We start from the raw sequence: 18,605 nt of genomic DNA, 5'->3' as shown, positions 1-18,605 counted from the left end.
AGATCCAGGGCTCAAGTCGTCCGCATCGAGGAGCCTGTCGTCATCACTGAGGACGACGAGATCACCAGGGCAGAGATCAACCAGTAAGGTAGGAGACCTTTCTCCTTTCTCCGAATTCACCATGTCGGTGTAGTGTTTACGTGCTAGAAACGATAGCACAGAATACTGAGATGGATGCCGCACGGTATGATCGGGAGGGCATGGTGCGACGTATTGAGCAAGAGGAGGCAGAAAAGCTGAGTGAAATTGAAAATTTTAAATTCCAAATTGAGCTGGAAAAGAGAAAACTTGCACAGATGCAGTGGAAATTAAGGCAGGGGGCGAAAGTCAATAGCGAGGTCTTATAGCGAGGACATTAGATGACTGACTGTCCGAAAAAGCAAGAACAAGATGTTCCTGCGGAGAGTGGAGATGTGTGCGAGCTAGTAGCTCAGGTAGAGATACTGGCATCAGATAAGCTACGTTCCCATTCGGAAATGAATGTTAATAAGGTCAGTCAACCAAATCAGACGGAGGATCTGGCGTGCGGCGACTTGCATGCCGAAGGTCAAAGCTCTGAAGCCTTTGTGGATTCAGAGACCAAAATAACAAAACAGGAAGGTATGGTTCTCCAAGCAGCAGAAGCTGATGTAGCGTTGTGCGCTGAGCGAAAAGAGAGTACTGATTGCATAGGGGAGTTAGCCACGCCTTTGATGCACTCTCTGTCAGAGCGAGCAGATATAGCGCTGACCCAGGAGGCACAGGAGTGTACTGTTCGCGAACAAGATTTCAGGATTTTGCCAGAGCAGGTTGAGGCAGCAGTAACAACCGAGGAAGAGGAAGAGCTGGTTTTACCTACTGATTTGGATAGATAACTCCCAGCTCTTTTGTTCACTTACCGCGAAGTACCACAAACGAGTATTGGTTTCTCGCCTTTCGAGATGTATGGGAGAACCGTTAGAGGTGCACTTACAATACTCAAGGAGCTGTGGGCTAATAAGGAGATTGCATCAGATCTCAAGACAACGTACACGTACGTTCTTGAGTTGCGGGACAAGTTGGAAGAAACATACAGGCTTGCACGTCAAGGCCTGGAAAGGGGCTCGAACGCTATAAGCGCTACTATGAAAAGAAAGCTATTCACAGGAACCTGGATCCGGGCGACATGGTTCTCGTCCTGCTACCCACGGATCATAATAAGTTACTGATGCAGTGGAAGGGCCCGTACCTTGTGACGCGGAAGAAAAAGGACATGGATTATGAGGTATTGATAGATGGCACTAAGACTGTTTTCCATGTAAATATATTGAAGAAATATCAAGAAAGAGGTCCCGTACGGCGGTACGCCCCCATGGCATCTTGTTCTGTAGTGGCCGAGGAGACAGGCGATGTTGCCGAGGTGCCCACGTGCAGTGGGAAGGAAAAATGCAGGAAGGGATGAATTACTGAAGAAGCCCAATTGGAATGAAGACAGAGGATTACAGCTCTACTCCAAATCAAGAGGGAGAGGTTTCTTGGATGGGCCAGACAATGCGGAGGTCATATGTTAGAAATTAAATTGTATAGAGATAGAGCTAACTGAACAGCTCTAGGTATCTCTGGGATGTATTTTGTTGCTGTTGCTGTGTTAATGTATCTCTGGGATTTATCTTGCTGCTCTTGTTGCTGTTGTTGGTGTTATGTGATTATACAAGGGAGTGTGTTGTGGACACGAACATGTTTATTAAGGACTCTGTACGGACAACGGCAGTGGTGTGTTAGTATTCTGAAAACGCCGTTTGGTGTGCTAGGTTAGTGGTGTGCTCTTGGTGTGTGCTGCACCTCTGCGGTGTGTTGTGTGCTGGGTCCAGAATCGCCACAGGAGATAGTCGGTTGGCTGGATGGCTTGAGGACGAGTATGACGGGAGCAGTTTTTCATGAAAAAACTCTTGTGAGAGGGGAACTTGTCACATATATTAAGGAGCCTAATTGAAATTTTAAAGGAAAAAGTTTTGAAGAAGACATGAATTAACTGAAGAATAAAGAGGAAGAAGCATTCGGTGAGGTGGAGGGAGATGATTGGTGGAGAAGCATGTGGTGAGGCGGAGAGAGATGATTGGTGGAGAAGAGAAGAAGACGACAACAAGGCATACGTGGACTAACACCAAGGCTATAAAAGGGCGAGTGAGAGCGAGGCCCACGGGGGAACAGCAGAGAAGCGGAGGCTCCGGCAGCTCAGCGACACATCGGCTGGAAGAGAGCGACGCCGGCTACTGCTCCGGTGAGCTCGCGTTCTACGACATCGCATCGTGGACTTTCGGCCGTGTCTGAGCCCGTTCCGGGGAGTCAACAGAGGACGCTACCACCTGCTACGGCCAGGTGTGTCACCAGCGCTGTTGCCACCCATCCGTGTGGTGCCCCCAAAGCCAACAACACCGGCATCACCTCCACGGGCGCTTACACCTGGAGCTTGTACGACGCAGCCAGCGACGCCAGCCCAAGCGCGTCGAACGCCGCCAGCGACGCCAGCCCAAGCACGCCGAACGCAGCCTTGACGCCGCCTACTGGATCCATACAACGCCGCTGCCACACCGAACCAACCGTGACCACGAACGCAGACCGCTAATAGTAGAACACTAGTAGTAGACGCTAGTAGCAGTGTGCCCGGGTCGTGTGCATTTATAGTCTTTGTGTTTTGTGTTAGTTTTGTGTTCTAGTGTGTGTGCCAAGTAGGGTGCATTAAATGTGCGTCTGAGTGGGTACACCCGTCACCTAGTCCATTCTTTCAGTCAGAGTGTTCTCCACGATAATTCCACGAACACAGCACACCAAATTGCGTGTTCGTGGACTATTTCCTGGGCGCGTACCGCCGTACGGGACCTCTTTCTTGATATTTCTTCAACATATTTACATGGAAAACAGTCTTAGTGCCATCTATCAATACCTCATAATCCATGTCCTTTTTCTTCCGCGTCACAAGGTACGGGCCCTTCTACTGCATCAGTAACTTATTGTGATCCGTGGGTTCCAGGACGAGAACCCTGTCGCCCGGATCCAGATTCCTGTGAATAGCTTTCTTTTCATAGTATCCCTTATAGCGTTCGCGCGCCCTTTCCAGGGCTTGATGTGCAAGCCTGTTTCTTCCAACTTGTCCCGCAACTCAAGAACGTACGTGTACGTTGTCTTGAGATCTGATGCAATCTCCTTATTAGCCCACAGCTTCTTGAATATAGTATGTGCACCTCTAACGGTTCTCCCATACAACATCTCGAAAGGCGAGAAACCAATACTCGTTTGTGGTACTTCGCGGTAAGCGAACAAAAGAGCTGGGAGATATCTATCCCAATCAGTAGGTCTCTCCTGGCACATTTTCTTGATCATGTTTTTGAGGGTGCCGTTGAACCGCTCTACAAGCTCATTACACATGGAATGGTAAGGCGTCGTCAGTAACTGTCTTACTGACAAAAAGCGGTTCACCTCCTTCATTAGCTCCAATGTGAAGTTCGAGCCCCGGTCACTCAAAATTTTCCTCGGGAGCCCATAACGCGAAAACATTTCCACAAGACCCTCCCCAACTTGGATACTGTGAATAGTTCTCAGTGGAATAGCTTCAGGATAACGAGTGGCCACGTCAACCAGAGTAAGCACATATCTATTGCCTTTGGCGGATAATGGAGAGATTGGCCCCACAATGTCTACCGCCACTCGCTGAAACGGTAGGTCGATGGCTGGCATCTTGCCCAGAGGTACGGGCCAACTCTTCCCTTCGGAACTGTGCGCTGGCACACATCACGTGAGCGAACAAAGCGCTTAACGTCACTCTGAACACCCGGCCAAAACAACTCCTCGGTGAGCCTAGACACCGTTTTTTGAACACCCTGGTGTCCTGCCATAATGGCGTCATGTCCTAAGCGCAGCACGGCCTCTCGCATATCTCTCGGTAACACCAGCTGTTGGACCCGCCTTCCTGAACTAAATATGCATTCCCTGCGCAGAAGACCATTTACCAACTGATACTCGAATGACGTCCGACTCTTGTTTCTTTTCACTCTTTCCCCGATTCTTTCGAAGCAAGTCTTCAGGCTAGGGTCTTCTTTTTGCCTAATTGCAATTTCTCCCGGTTTTACGCTCAGGCACATCGTAACAGGAGTATAGAGCGGACGCTGCGTAGCTCGGGCTATCGCTTGAGCTCTTGTCTCCACTGCCGACGAGAAACTGACTGCACCCGTCTGAGCTGACGCGGGCCTTTCCTCCTTTGGATGTTCTTCAGCGTCGAGCATCCTCCAATCGGGATCGGGGTCATCGACACTTCTTGCACCTGTAATGTTTCCCAAGATGAGATCGTAGATGGGTTGGTCTACGCATTTTGCCACTACCTGTCCAGAATAATATGGCGTAGACACTAGAATCCTTGCTTCAGGAAGGTACCTCACTGTGCTATCTACAAGAGTGACGGCCAACGCATCCCCTGTAAGATCCTCGTCCTTCACCAGGCTTCTCCAAACCAAGACTGCGTTGGCTCCGCTGTCTCTAAGCACCTATATAGGACGGTCCCCTATTTGCCCACTCACTGCCTCATTTTCCAGCGGCATTTGCTCTCCTTTCAGCTGTGGAACTTTGGATGGCGTGACAAGTTTTACCATAGAGTCGACAACGCATGCAGCTCGGTCCTGCGTTCTGTATCGGCACTCATCCAGAGTATGACCTCTCCTCTTACAACCTTCACACATATCCTGTGTTTTTTGGACAGCAATACTAGTCCGACAGTCAGCTGCACGGTGTCCCACCTTGCCGCAGAGAAAACACCTTACTGGCGCCTTAGATACACTGCCATATGCTCTTGGTTTTGCCGCATCTGTCTCTAAGGTCTTTTGGGTTTCCTCTTTTGCCTTACTCAAATTTCTTAACCCTTGAGCTTCGAGGCATTGGTCAGCAGTGTCGGCGAACTCTTCCAACGAACACAACTTTCTTTCCTTCAGGAATAGCGCCAGCTTTGAGCTGCAACACGCTAAAAATTGCTCTGTGACCAGCTTGTCACGCACACCTTCAAAACTCTTTTCTGTGTTTGACATATCAAGCCACCTATCAAAATAGTTGGTCAACCTGCAGGAAGACTGCTTCGCAGTTTCGGAATCCTCAGGTTTCGCGGTGCGAAATCTCTCACGAAAACCCTCTGCCGTAAGACTGAATCTTTGGAGGAGCGCTTTTTTGACTTTCTCGTAGTCCATGGAATCAGCAGCAGGCATCCTTCCAAACACATTCTGCGCCTCTCCGACTAAACACATGCTCGATGCCGTGGCCCATTAACAGCGCTCGCAGCCTTGCCCCAAAGCTATCCGCTCGAATCGTTGCAGATATGCATCCAAATCATCTCTCGTGTCATCGAAGGAGCCATCAGCTTTCTTGGACAAACTCTGGCCGGTCTAGGAGATTCTGTACCCGCTAAGGAACGCTGATCATTGTCCGTGATCTCGTCATATCCTCCCGCGACTTGCGCCTGTTTCCAAAAAATAAACTCCTCCCGTTCTATCCTTCTTTTCTCCTGTTCTTCTGCCTCTGGGGCTCTTCTATCTTCTCGCTCTTCTGCCTCGCGAGCTCTTTTCGCCTCGCGCTCTTCTGCCTCGCGAGCCCTTTTCGCCTCGCGCAATTCTGCATCACGAGCTCTTTTCTCTTCTCGCTCTTCCGCCTCGCGAGCTCTTTTCGCCTCGCGCACTTCTGCTGCGCGAGCGCCTGCGCGTGCTTGCGCCCTTTAATCTTTCTGCCTTTTTGCCTCTTCTTTCTCCTCGTCACAGAGACGCATCGCCTCTTCTTTGCTTAACCCTAGCTTGAGCGCCAGCTCTAAGGTTTTTGCCAAGCCTATACTTTTTGCCGTCGAGAGATCGAAAAAACCTGTGACAAAGCAAAAAAATAAAAAGGAAATGTATCCTGGCAGGCTCGCCACTTATCTTTGTCACGGATCTCTCCGGTGAACACTCGCACCGAAAGAATGGACTAGGCGACGGGTGTACCCACACAAACGCACATTTAATACACCCTACGTGGCACACACACTAGAACACAAAACTAACAAAACTAACACAAAAAACAAAGTATAAATACACACGACCCGGGCACACTGCTACTAGCGTCTACTACTAGTGTTCTACTATTAGCGGTCAGCGTTCGTGGTCACGGTTGGTTCGGTGTGGCTGCGGTGTTGTATGGATCCAGTAGGCGGCGTCGAGGCTGCGTTCGGCGTGCTGGGGCTGGCGTTGCTGGCGGCGTTCGACGCGCTTGGGCTGGCGTCGCTGGCTGCGTCGTACAAGCTCCAGGTGCAAGCGCCCGTGGAGGTGATTCCGGTGTTGTTGGCGTTGGGGGCACCACCCGGATGGGTGGCAACACCGCTGGAGACACCCCTGGCCGTAGCAGGTGGTAGCGTCCTCTGTTGACTCCCCGGAACGGGCTCAGACACGGCAGGGATTCCACGATGCGATGTCGTAGAACGCGAGCTCACCGGAGCCGTAGCCGGCGTCGCTCTCTTCCAACCGATGTGTGCCTGACCTGCCGGAGCCTCCGCTTCTCTGCTGTTCCCCCCTGGGCCTCGCTCTCACTCGCCCTTTTATAGCCTCGGTGTTAGTCCACGTATGCCTTGTTGTCGTCTTCTCTTCTCCACCAATCATCTCTCTCCACCTCACCACATGCTTCTCCACCAATCATCTCCCTCCACCTCACCGAATGCTTCTTCTTCCTCTTCTTTATTCTTCGGTTAATTCGTGTCGTATTCTTCACACCTTTTTCCTTTAAAATTTAATTTAGGCTCCTTAATATATGTGACATACACCTTGGCAAATCCACCGCATGTGGGTATGTGCCATGTCATAAGAGGAAGGAGATAGCGGGAACACTCTTTGCAGGCGATGGCAAGCTAGTTGCCAGAGCTGAGGCGGTTAGCCAGCCGGTGGTGTCACTGTGCGCAGTGACAATAATAATAATAATAATTGGTTTTTGGTGGAAAGGAAATGGCGCAGTATCTGTCTCATATATCGTTGGACACCTGAACCGCGCCGTAAGGGAAGGGATAAAGGAGGCAGTGAAAGAAGAGAGGAACAAATAGGTCCGTAGTGGAGGGCTCCGGAATAATTTCGACCACCTGGGGATCTTTAACGTGCACTGACATCGCACAGCACACGGGCGCCTTAGCGTTTTTCCTCCATAAAAACGCAGCCGCCGCGGTCGGGTTCGAACCCGGGAACTCCGGATCAGTAGTCAAGCGCCCTAACCACTGAGCCACCGCGGCGGGGCGCAGTGACAGCAGATGCAGGTGAAGCTGTAGGAAAGTTGGCAACACCTGAAACGCACTCGCTGCTAGTGCCGCCAGAAAGAGAGCGGCTACGTGAAGAAAATGCGAAAGCTAATTTCGAAGAACGTTTAAAAATTCTTTATGAACCTTTTCGAGACAAGCCTGAGGCCTCAGTAGACTTTGAGACAGACCCGGAAGCTGCTAAAGTTTTTGCAGCTTATTGGGAGCTAAGAAGGACCACTGCAACAAGTTTCGCAGCAGGTCGAAAACTGGGGGATTCTGAGACTGCAACCGTCCCTATAGGTTCAGGCAATGGGCAAGACGCCTCATTATCGGAAGTGCGGAAGCAAGGCGGTGGAGGTTATCGTAGAAAGCTAATGATTGAGGGCAGGCTTTTCTCCGAGGAGAACGCCGGCTGCCAACGCTGTAAACAGCTAGCACTGCCTGAAACACGATGTCAAACTGCAGGCAAATTTGCCGATGACAGGCCTAACCCTACGGTAAAACTAAAAGTAAGGGGGTATGCAGACGCGATGGCAGCAGCAATCTTCTAAGGCCGCGGGGAGCCGGTGAGCTCTATTGATCCGACAGCGGCGGCAGCCTTTGCAACCGGTGCTGTGCTGGATAATTCGCAATATTGGTCCAATCTTGTGGACAAAGCTAAAAAAAACATGAACTTCTTTTTCGAGATGCAGGCGGCTAGAAGTCATTTCTGCCAATTTCGTGCACCGATCTGACAATGTCGATTCTGGAATGTGCAGATTGGTGTCCTAACCTGGTGTGTGCGGATTGGTTTAACCACAATGTGCGTGTGTGTGTGCGGGTTTGGGAACTGATTGAACAGCCGAGCATACTTGTGCGCGCGTGTGCAATTTGGTTGTTCTGAGAAACTGTGGCTGGACTTTTATGTCACACAGACAGCAAGTGTCCGCGTGACATTTTTGGCTGGGAGGTGTGGAGTTCGCAGACCTTTCCGCGAACTGGTCGGTCTCGTGTTCGCAAAGAAGGCCGCAGCAGTGGGTTCGGAAGTCGCCAACAAAGAGGCCCGTCCCATCCCTGCATCCCCTTCGTACGACGGACGTCCTTGTTTACACAGCGCCGTCACGGGCACAGCCCGTCCTAAGAAGCCCAACCATGTACAGCTGTTGACATGTGTTCGTTGTCAAGGGGTTGCCGAGGCTTTGGGTATGCACGAGATACGGCTGAGTATTAGCCGAGTTATTAGCCGAGTGACGATGAAACCCACTATTCCCGTAACGACTGTCTTCTTCTCTTTCGATGTTCTGTAAACAACTTTAGTTGGCGTCTCGTCGGCATTTGTTTGTCGCGTGTGCGAAAGAGATAGAAAAGTGGTAACGGCTGTGCGTGGGTGCCGTGGGAGAGGGTGGTCGCGTTTGTGCTGTTTGTGTATTTGACTGCAACCTCTCCTTTCCCAAATGTTTAATCAGCACTCCCCGGGTTCGAACCCGACCGCGGCGGCTGCGTTTTTGAGGAGGCAAGACGCTAAGGCGCCCGTGTGCTGTGCGACGTCAGTGCACGTTAAAGATCCCCAGGTGGTCGAAACTATTCCCGAGCCCTCCACTACGGCACCTATCTCTTCCTTCTTTCACTCCCTCCTTTATTCCTTCCCTTACGGCGCAGTTGAGGTTTCCAAGGATATATGAGACAGATAATACGCCATTTCCTTTTCCCCAAAACCAAATATTATTATTTTTTGCTCTTTCCTCAATCTGTGATTAGTTGGCGGAAACCTTATTTTCCTTTCTCTAACCACTGATTGGTGAGGTGTGTCGCTTGTAATGTTATTGGTGGCTGTCCCCGCTAAGGGCAGAGACAGAGGGTTTAAGAACAAGCGCGCTGGGTTGAACGAGGGCTGAATTCGTCTCATCAGCGGTTTAGTCATGTAAATAGTTTTCTCCTTGCTTTGTTTCTTCTTGTTTTATTTATATTATGAATAAATAGTTTACCTTCCCCTTTCCTCGAGTAACGTGAATGTTTGCGAGTTAGAACCACCGGGTCACCAAACAACCCCGATTTCATCATCAACAAGGTGTATCCTCTCATCACTACCGGAAGGGGGAAACTCAACTTTGTGTATATCACAAGCTCTGCTATTATTTAACGAATGAAAAGTACTGCAACCTTCGTTTTCATCGATGGGTTCTAAGAAAGTACTGTGACGATTTTCTTATATAGTATGTTTTATACTTTTCGATGAATAATTTTTCATTACAGCATATTGAAAAACAATTCCTAAATTTTACTCCAAGCGCTGTTCTCTTAAAACAGTAGCCTTCGAGAGTAAGCTTAGTAATATCTGTGTTATATGAAGTACTATGAAGTAGGTTTTTAACTTTTGCCCACACTCAAGCGCCTCAATCACAGTGTTTGGTCATGATATCGTTGTGTAGATATCTTCTCCTCTCAACTCTCAAGTAAGAAGTCAGTTTATTGCAATACTGCTTATATTTCTGCAGGTCACGCAAGGATTTCAATTTTAGACATTTTTTTAACAACTCTTTTATTTTCAAACATATTCAGTTATTAATGGTTGATCCATTGTTTACGGCAAATCTTGGACTTTTTAATCACCTTTTGTATAAAATGTTCATGGTATAACTCTGTAAACCAGCAGCTTTTTCGGAACTAAATGCATCACTCGAGTTTTTATTCTTGATATGGAATCAAAATGTTTTAAGATAAACAGGTGTGACACTCTGTGAAGTTTTCATTGCGGATAGAGCATTTGTTTTTGTTGTAATGCCACGTGCAAACACAAAAATGGGGTAGTGGTCCTTGATATCAAAATATAAAGTCCTAGATAAAGTATAGTCGCTATGAAATATAGTTATGAAGACATCAAGAAGTGTAGCAGATTTCATTGTGACATGAATTGCTGTTCGAGATCAAATGACATGACCCGTGGACTCAAACGTCGATAAAAGTGTCTTTTGAGCAGGATAATACTTCAGTAAGTCAATATTAAGATCATCACCGAGAATAAGATTCAAGAGGTTGTCATTGACATAATTCAGGAAGCGATCTAAATGACGAATAAAAGCATCGGCTGAAAAATCCGGTGTTCTATACATAACAGAAAACACAGTTTTGTTGAAAACTACTATCAGGCACTCAACACCTTTGCATATGTAAAAAAAATGAGACAAAACATCACAGTTAATATCATTCTTAATAAGTATTGCTACCCCACCTCCTTGTTTATCTGTTCGGGTAATGAAAAATTTTTCGTAGCAGTCTCGTTTATAAACCGCAGTAGTATGCTATACCATGTTTCGGTCAAAAATATGACGTCGAACTGAAAACTGAAATCATAAAGGAAAATCAATTGTTCATGTTCTTTAAGTCTTGCAGGCCGAATTTTTACATGGAAGCAACTTAAAAATATGTAAGAATATGGTCTTATTAAGAGTTTACGTGATGGGGGAAGATAGCCATGCAAGAGTAGAAAAAGAACCTATTGGTGCAGTTATTGTGAATTCATCCATGCTATTTTAGCCAGGTAAAATTCACCAAGAATGCGCACCGCTGTTGATGATTCCTCTTTTTTTGCAAGGAATTTCCCACCTACCGTCCAGCGATAGGACCTGCTTGCAGCTTTTTTTGTGTGTGCAACAGCCTTAATCAAAAGAGCATTGAGAGTGGGGCAAACATGTTCATTTATGAAAAGTTGGTTCTTGGTTGTTTCACCGAAAGTTTCCGTTGTAAGCCTTTTTTTTTTGCTTTCTAGAGGACTGTGTCGCGTTTGGTATGGCTTTTAAATTGCACAACGATGTTTGGAGCAACATTTGGGTCTTTTGCCGAGATCCGATGGGATACTTCAATGTCTGTCTCGGCTATAGGCTCCTTTATTAGCTCGCCAATTTGATTCAGAGTTTTCCAAAGGTCTTCTCCCGTTGTTTTGAGTATGTATTTGATCTCACGATTGCATTTCCTGGAGTATTGCTCTTAAGCGGTCAAGTCTTTTTTGTGCTCTGGAGCTTTCCTTCTAAGCGCTTCGTACTCTTTGAGCAGTGCTCCAGTAGCCTCTTTGAGAGGCTTATTACCTTTTTGAAAATCATCTCTGCGCGTCCTCAGCTGCTCAAGTTTATCGTTGAAGAATTCTAAGATTGCTTCAAATTTCCTTCTTTCTTTTCTCATGTCACGCGGAAGCTTTCGTTTGAATTCAATCTTTTATTTGCGCAGTTCGTCACGAAAGCTAGTAAATTCTTTGATGATAGGGACAAGCAAGTTCAATGGCTAGAAACAGGCAATTGCAAGACAGCAGACAGGTCATCACGTTCACGTGAAGGCCAAACAACAGAAAAGTGCCTAACCTTCAATGATAACAGCGCCCTTGTCAGAGCAAACGTTACCGCTGCCCGCGCTGCTGACAACTGATCGCCGACGCGCTGTGCTGCTTTTCTGATGGGGCTCTTCCTTCCCATGTGGCAGCGTCCTTGATGACGGCAGGCACCGCGGTGATAGGAATAGCCAGCAAAATCCACGCTGTGAGCACTTCAGTCCAGCGGCGATCTTCGAGGAGCTGCAATGGTAACAGCGTACGTGTCAGAGCAAACATCACGTCTGCCCGCGCTTCTGCCAAGTGGTCGCCGACGCGCTATGCTGCTCTACTTCAGGGCTCTTCCTCCCCTGGTGGCAATGCCGTTGATGACGTCAGACACCGCGGCGATAGGGGCAGCCAGCAAAATCCATGTTGTGAGCACCTCAGTCCAGCGGCGATCTTCGAGAAGCTGCGATGATAACAACGTACGTGTCAGAGCAAACGTCACCGCTGCCCGCGCTGCTGGGAAATTACTTCCCCTCTAAAACACATATTGTCGATATTACTTATACAATGCATATTTACAACCCAACAGGAAACTTTGGACTTCCAAAGTCTTGGAAACAAGTTTGTTTTTACGTCGAAAGATTAGGACAAGTTACATGAAGCTTCAATGGATTGCAACAGCTGCTTAATTCATGGAATGACACCGTGGAGGTAGTAGCACTCCACGTGACCAGGCACGCCGTCGTGTGGCTGAACTTTGTGGTGCAATAATACAGGTATATGCGCTTGCCACCAGTAGCCTTCCTTACAATGCCAAAATGTGATGTCGCGGAGTAGCGCGATTTCATAGCGACGTCTCCAATGGGTAGCCGCTGTCACCTGCACAGAAAGAGCAGTATGCTTGGGAAAATGGGGCACAAAGAACTGGTTACTACCATAATGGCAGTGTACGCACACATGCGCATAGTCTGTTTTTTTTCGTAGTTATAAACTTATTTACCTTAGAAATGGCACCAATCGCAAGCTGCACTAATACATCGTCGTTTAAAGCTTGCTTACGAAGAATAAATATCACCTCAAAAGCAGCAAGCTGAAGGCACACATCAGCAATGGGCAACACTAAAACCAATCAATGTATGGCAGGTCCTTGCCGAAAACCAGTAGCAAGCAAAAATCAATGAGCAATCAAGAATACAATGAGCGTCTTGCTACATACTTCGGTGGTGACTGGCAAGAAGTATTTACTTCTTGCTGGCCTAAATAGTTATCCACAAGACAGACGGCAACACTTATGCACAAGTTCGATGCTCAGCACTACAAGGAGCAAAATTAGCTGACTTCAGATTCGAGAAAGACTTCATGTACAATGAAAAAATTAATGGAACATTTGATATAGCGTACATTTTTTATGTAGACTAGCGTCCTCAGCAGTGTATGCAATGATGTGATGCCTATCCAGATGCGAGAGAACATGCTGCATAGAGGCAGTTGCCATAGTGGCTGGACAGACAGACAATGCGCTACTGAAGACGCATCTGAAAACAGCGTGCGGTAGATAAGTGCTTGAATTTTCTTGCTTGTGCGACACCGCTAGATTTAGCGCGTGATGTCTACACGCTTAAAAGTGTTGATTTTTACGGCAAGCTGACCATCGTTTATTCATGGTACTTTAATAAACCGGCGTTGGTACTTTTTGCTTCAGATTTTTCTTCTTCTTCTTCTTCTTCTTCTTCTTCTTCTTATTCTTCTTCTTCTTCTTCTTCTTCTTCTTCTTCTTCTTCTTCTTCTTCTTCTTCACCCCTGGTATATGGCACATACCCACGCGGGGGGATTGGCCAAGGTGTAGTTGAATAAACAAAGAAGTTTCGATGGAAGATGATGATAAAATTGTAGCACCAATCGTGAATTTTGAAAAAAATCAATGAACAAAAACAAGAGAACAATATTGACAGTTAAATAACAGACAGCATTTTGGTGAAAAAAGAAGAGCTCGTAGAACACTAAAGGAATTAGCACATCTACCTACCAGTTGCAATTATGTAATCGTGGAGAAGCCCACAAATAGAACCCAATGCAAATCCCTTGGCATTCGCACCAAACGATAATAATACTGGCAAAGATAAAGGGAGCCCTAACCTGGAGAGAGGGACCTCCAGGTAAATCTTTCTCTGAAGTGCGAACTTTGGGCAGTAGAGGAGAAAATGGTCTAAAGATTCAACTTTCCCACATGCGTCACATAGGTTCGTCGGTGTCAACCCACACCTGCATAGATATAAATTCAAACTTGGAATCCTGCACCGCAACCGCATCATTGTTACCTCACACAGCCTGGATTTACACGAACGGACGTTCCAATTATATGCTAAGTGCTGATAGTAAGTGGTATTTACTAAGGGATCTCGTAACCTGGCTGATATATGTAGGAACCGCTGAAACCTGGAAATCGCCAGCACGCTGAAATTCGGGACGGGATGTGTCACTGACCCGTCAAGAGCCGACCTTGCTAAGTAATCAGCCACCTCATTTGAATGAATACCTGCATGGCCAGAGACCCGACAAAACGGACCACCTTCAAAGTGCATGGGACAAAAAATCGCAGGATACGGCTCAAAAAATCTTCTTGTGAAGTGTCAAGGGAGACTAACACTGACGAGGAAGCACGGCGCTTCTGCGTAGGGCACGAAATTTCGACATCTGTTTTGCAGATGTCACTGCGACACTCACTGCTAGGAACAGAGATGTTAGGTGGGACCTGGGGAGCATCAGAAGGTGATGTAGAGCGGCTAGCACTAGCTGCAGAAGCTGAAACAGATGCAGACGTTGCTGCCAGGACGGGTGTTGATGGTGACGCAGACTGAACTGCAACAAACTGAGCCAACGCCTCAGAGAAAGTGTTTAGCATTCGCTCAACCACATTATTAAGAGCTTTTCCGACTGTTGTCACAATTGAGGCAGTCAAGTTGGACTCAATGTCCACAACAGGAGCGCGCACACGACTAGCATATGAATCTTTTTTCCTGTTAAGAACCGCGTAAGCATCGGCTCTTGAGCACCGCTTCTCTTTCATAATGTCCATCAAGCTACGCTCTTCACTACGTTTTGCGCAGTTGGCATCATCAGCTGAGTGACTGTTGCTGCAGAGGCAACAATGAGGCTGCTTTGAGGTGCAGTAATCAGCAGAATGACCTTTTCCACATAAACGGCAGCGGGTCTCCGACTTGCATGCTTTGCCACTATTCCCGAACCGCCAACTGTTGGTGCATTGAAGAGGGCGGGGTTCTAGAGGGTCCACACGGTATACAATAGGCCAGATGTTTAGTTCAGCAGGGCAGGAAGAGCCAGCAAAAGTTGTTATTACAGACTCAGTAGCAACACGCGAGCCGTTGACCTCTCTACTGCAGCGGTAGACTGAAAGGACCTTAACGCCTGCATCCTGAAATTCCTGTAGAATTTCTTGCGGGGATGATGCTGGGTCGACACCTCTTACGATACCCTTGACACATGCAAGCTGTTCGGGAATGAATGCTTTCACCGGCAGCGAGCTGAAATTTTTGCACTTAAGCAAGTCTGCAACACAAGCGATGTCCGAGGACTTGCACACAATTCCTCGACGGCCAAATGGACGCACCTCAGAGACCTGCAGGTATTGGGCAGTCAATGATCTTAGCTCCTGTTGAATTAGTTTGGGGGTTTTCATTTTGATCACACCCTCACCGATTGGGACGATAGCCACGGGAACCGCATCAATGCCATTTTTGTGAAAGGACTCAAGTGGCAGGCTTTGGGCTGGCAAGCTGGCAAACCAAGCTGCCGACCCTCCACCTGGGGAGGTCAACGACATCTCTCAGCAAAACGCACTCTCAGGCTCACATGAACTACGTCTTAAACTACGCCTTGGCCAAAACCCCCCAAAGTAGAACGGGCTTACCAAGGATGAACAAGCCGGTACCACGAGAAGATGCAGAAAACAGCAGCGGCCAGCAAGAACACGTCAGCACGTCCGTCTTCTTCTCGGTCCGTCCACCGCGTTCTCAGCCTTCCTCCTTGCCGCGTGCTTGGACCCAGATGTCGCAGATTCTTCTTCTTCTTCTTCTTCTCCTCAAGTAATATGGCACATACCCACGTGGGGGGGATTGGCCAAGGTATAGAGTAGAATGCCAAGGAAGCATTTGCGCGGGGAAGGAAACGTCAGAAGACTGAATCAAGATAAAAAAAATGGAAAAATAAAATGAATTCAAGAGGTATGAGTCATCCGGAATAGAATCAATGTAGCCTTTTTTGGACATGCGAAAGAATTTTGTATATAGCTAACAAGATAATCGATTAGTTGCACTTATGTAATCGTGAAGGTAGCCGCATACACTGCTTAACGGGAATCCCTAGGCACTCGCACCGAACGATAGAAGAACTGTAAGAGACAGAGGCAGTCCTAGTCTCGAAAGAGGAACCTCCAGATATTGCTTTCTCTGAACCGCGAACCGCCGGCAAGAGAGGAGAAAATGATCGATTGATTCAACTTGTCCACATGATACACAAAGGCTTGTCGCAGCGAACCCGCACCTGCATAAGTACAAGTTTAAGTGAGGGATTCTACATCGCAGGAGCGTCAGGGACACTTCACAAAGCCTTGACTTACACCACCGGATATTCCATGGGTACTTTAGGTGTTGAAAGTCCACGGTATTGAGCAACGGATCACTCAAAGTGGCTGAAATATGTTCGAACCGCTGGAAACGTGAAGCTGCTAACAGAATGAGGTGAGGGACGGGATATATTACAGGTGCGCTGAGAGCTGACCTTGCCAGAAAATCAGCCACCTCGTTAAAATAGACGCCTGAATGCCCAGGTACCCAGACCAAACGGATCTCGCGCACTGTGCTCGGAACAAAAAACCTAAGTGAACGAGTGAAGAAAGATTTTTTCGAATTTTGGAGAGAGACAATAACTGAAAGGCAGTCTGCATGTGACATGTCTGGGAATTTTGAGAAGAGCCAAACCAATGGCCAAAAACTCTGCGAAGAATATAGGAGTATAATCAGGGATACGAACGGAGTAGCTCCAAGCTAGATCCTGCGAATATATGCCAATCGCCGCCTTCTCACAGCCGCCGGAGGCATCAGTGGAGAGAACAGTATGATGTAGAAAATTCTGTAGGTGTTCAGAAAGAAGACCATTTAGGGTATGTGCGGGCATATGCTTCGCATGGGACGGGAAAATAAAGTCATAATAGAAGACGGGATCAGCCTGCGTGTCAGCAACTCGTTGCAAGGAGATCAGATCAACCTGAAGCGGAGCTAACAGATTCTGCGTGAACCTAACTTGCGGAAGCTGATAACGTGGCCAGTGATTAGTCAAAAAAAAGGTGTGGTTGGGATACAAAAATTGGAATACTAACGCCTGGGGCCGGGTCAAAAGACTTGAGGAAAGTACGCACTGTTAGAAGTTGGAAGCGGGAATAGAGGTTGGGGATACGGGCTTCCAGATAAAGGACAGCGTTGGAAGCTGATTTTGGGAGCCCGAGGCATAGCCGTAGGGCACGCCTTTCCAGTAAGGCTAATGGCTGCAGCTTGTAGTTCGCGCTACCAGAGAACAAGGGGCAACCAAATTCCAGAATCGGTCTCATATAAGCCTTATAGAGCAACAGTAGCGTGTCACGACGCATGCCAAACTTTTTATTGCCAACTGGAGTCAAACGGCCCAGTGCACGTTCCCCTTTAATAACATTATTCTTAATATGGTGTCGCCAGTCCAAATTTTGGTCATAAGTAACACCTAGGTATTTAACCGACTCCACCTGCGGAATTAGAGTGGAGCGGTAGGCTAGCGAGATGTACATAGGAGCGTCGGGTGGAAATACCAGCACGTCACATTTGCTCACAATAAGTGATAAATTGAGTTGGTCCAACCAGACTTCAAGAGCATTCAGATATGCCTGCAAATACCCGTAGAGCACATGAATATCCTTTGCTGATGCGAAAAAAGCTATATCATCTGCGTATACATAAACTGTAACGTTAGGATGAATGGGGATGTCCCGAACTAATATGTTGAAAAGCAGCGGAGAAAGAACAGAGCCTTGCGGCACACCTCTTGATTGACCATAGGTATTAGAACAAAAAGATCCGTCTGTACAGAAGAAAAATCTTTTTTAGAAATTCACAAATCCAGGCGTAGAGGTAATGCGGTGGTTGTTGTTGAACAAGATTGTTAATGAGGACTGTGTGCTCCACGCTGTCATAGGCCTTCGCAACGTCAAGCGTCACCAAGGCCGAAACTTCTCTCTGGCGCATTGAGAGTCGTATTCGGCTCTCGAGATCCACATGCGCGGACCATATGGAACAACCGCGACGAAAGCCAATCTGTGCGGGGCTGAGGCCGTTAATATGATGAACATGCTTTGTGAGGCGACTGTGTACTACTCTTTCTATTAGCTTAACTAAATTTGAGGTTAAAGCAATCGGCCGAATATTGTTTAATTGAAATCCATTGTCTGGATTTTTTAAAAGTGAAATTATTTTCGCAATTTTCCAACTGTGAGGAATCCAAGAGGTTTCCAATGACGCATTTACAATATCTAGAAGGTGAGTTGGAAAGTCGTGCGCTAAAATCTTTAACATGCCCACAGTAATCCCGTCAGATCCCGGAGCAGCAGAGTGCATCCAGGAAACTATTTGCAGGAGCTCCGACACGTCGACCTCAGGATAGTGCGAGCTGGGGGTGAGAGTGTGCAAAGGTTCTGCTTTCTGTACCTGGAAACGTAAGGCCAGCCCCTGCGCGATGCGTTCAAGGTTTTGCTTAGCCTCCTGCGGAGACATTAACATTGACCTTATGCGATTGGAGGCCGGAGAGCTGTTATTCTGCGCCATGAATCTATAGAGAGCCTTCTTATTCTGGGGTTTTGAGAGATACGTGTTTAAATTTTGATTATAATCCTCCTTTGCCTTTTTAACAGTTCTTTTGAAACATGCAGAGAACTTAAAATTTGTCCAATTAGTTGGGCTCTTATTATAGGAAAGGCTTTTCCAGGCTGCTTTTCTACGACAATAAGCTTTCTCACACTCCTCCGTCCACCAAGGAGAC

General features: G+C 47.4%; 1 protein-coding gene across 1 annotated transcript in view; it reads right to left on the bottom strand.

Moving 5' to 3' along the window:
* Positions 1–11,661, bottom strand: part of LOC144124659 (uncharacterized) — a 105,602-nt gene extending 93,941 nt beyond the window's left edge. Inside the window, exon 1 of the mRNA XM_077657472.1 lies at positions 11,572–11,661. The gene's annotated coding sequence lies outside the window, so the exon portion shown is untranslated. The remainder of the gene's footprint in view (positions 1–11,571) is intronic.
* Between the last annotated feature and the right edge of the window lie 6,944 nt (positions 11,662–18,605).

Source organism: Amblyomma americanum, chromosome 3, assembly GCF_052857255.1.
Source record: "Amblyomma americanum isolate KBUSLIRL-KWMA chromosome 3, ASM5285725v1, whole genome shotgun sequence".
Lineage (NCBI taxonomy): Eukaryota > Metazoa > Arthropoda > Arachnida > Ixodida > Ixodidae > Amblyomma > Amblyomma americanum.
This window is presented reverse-complemented; position numbering and strand designations above follow the sequence as displayed.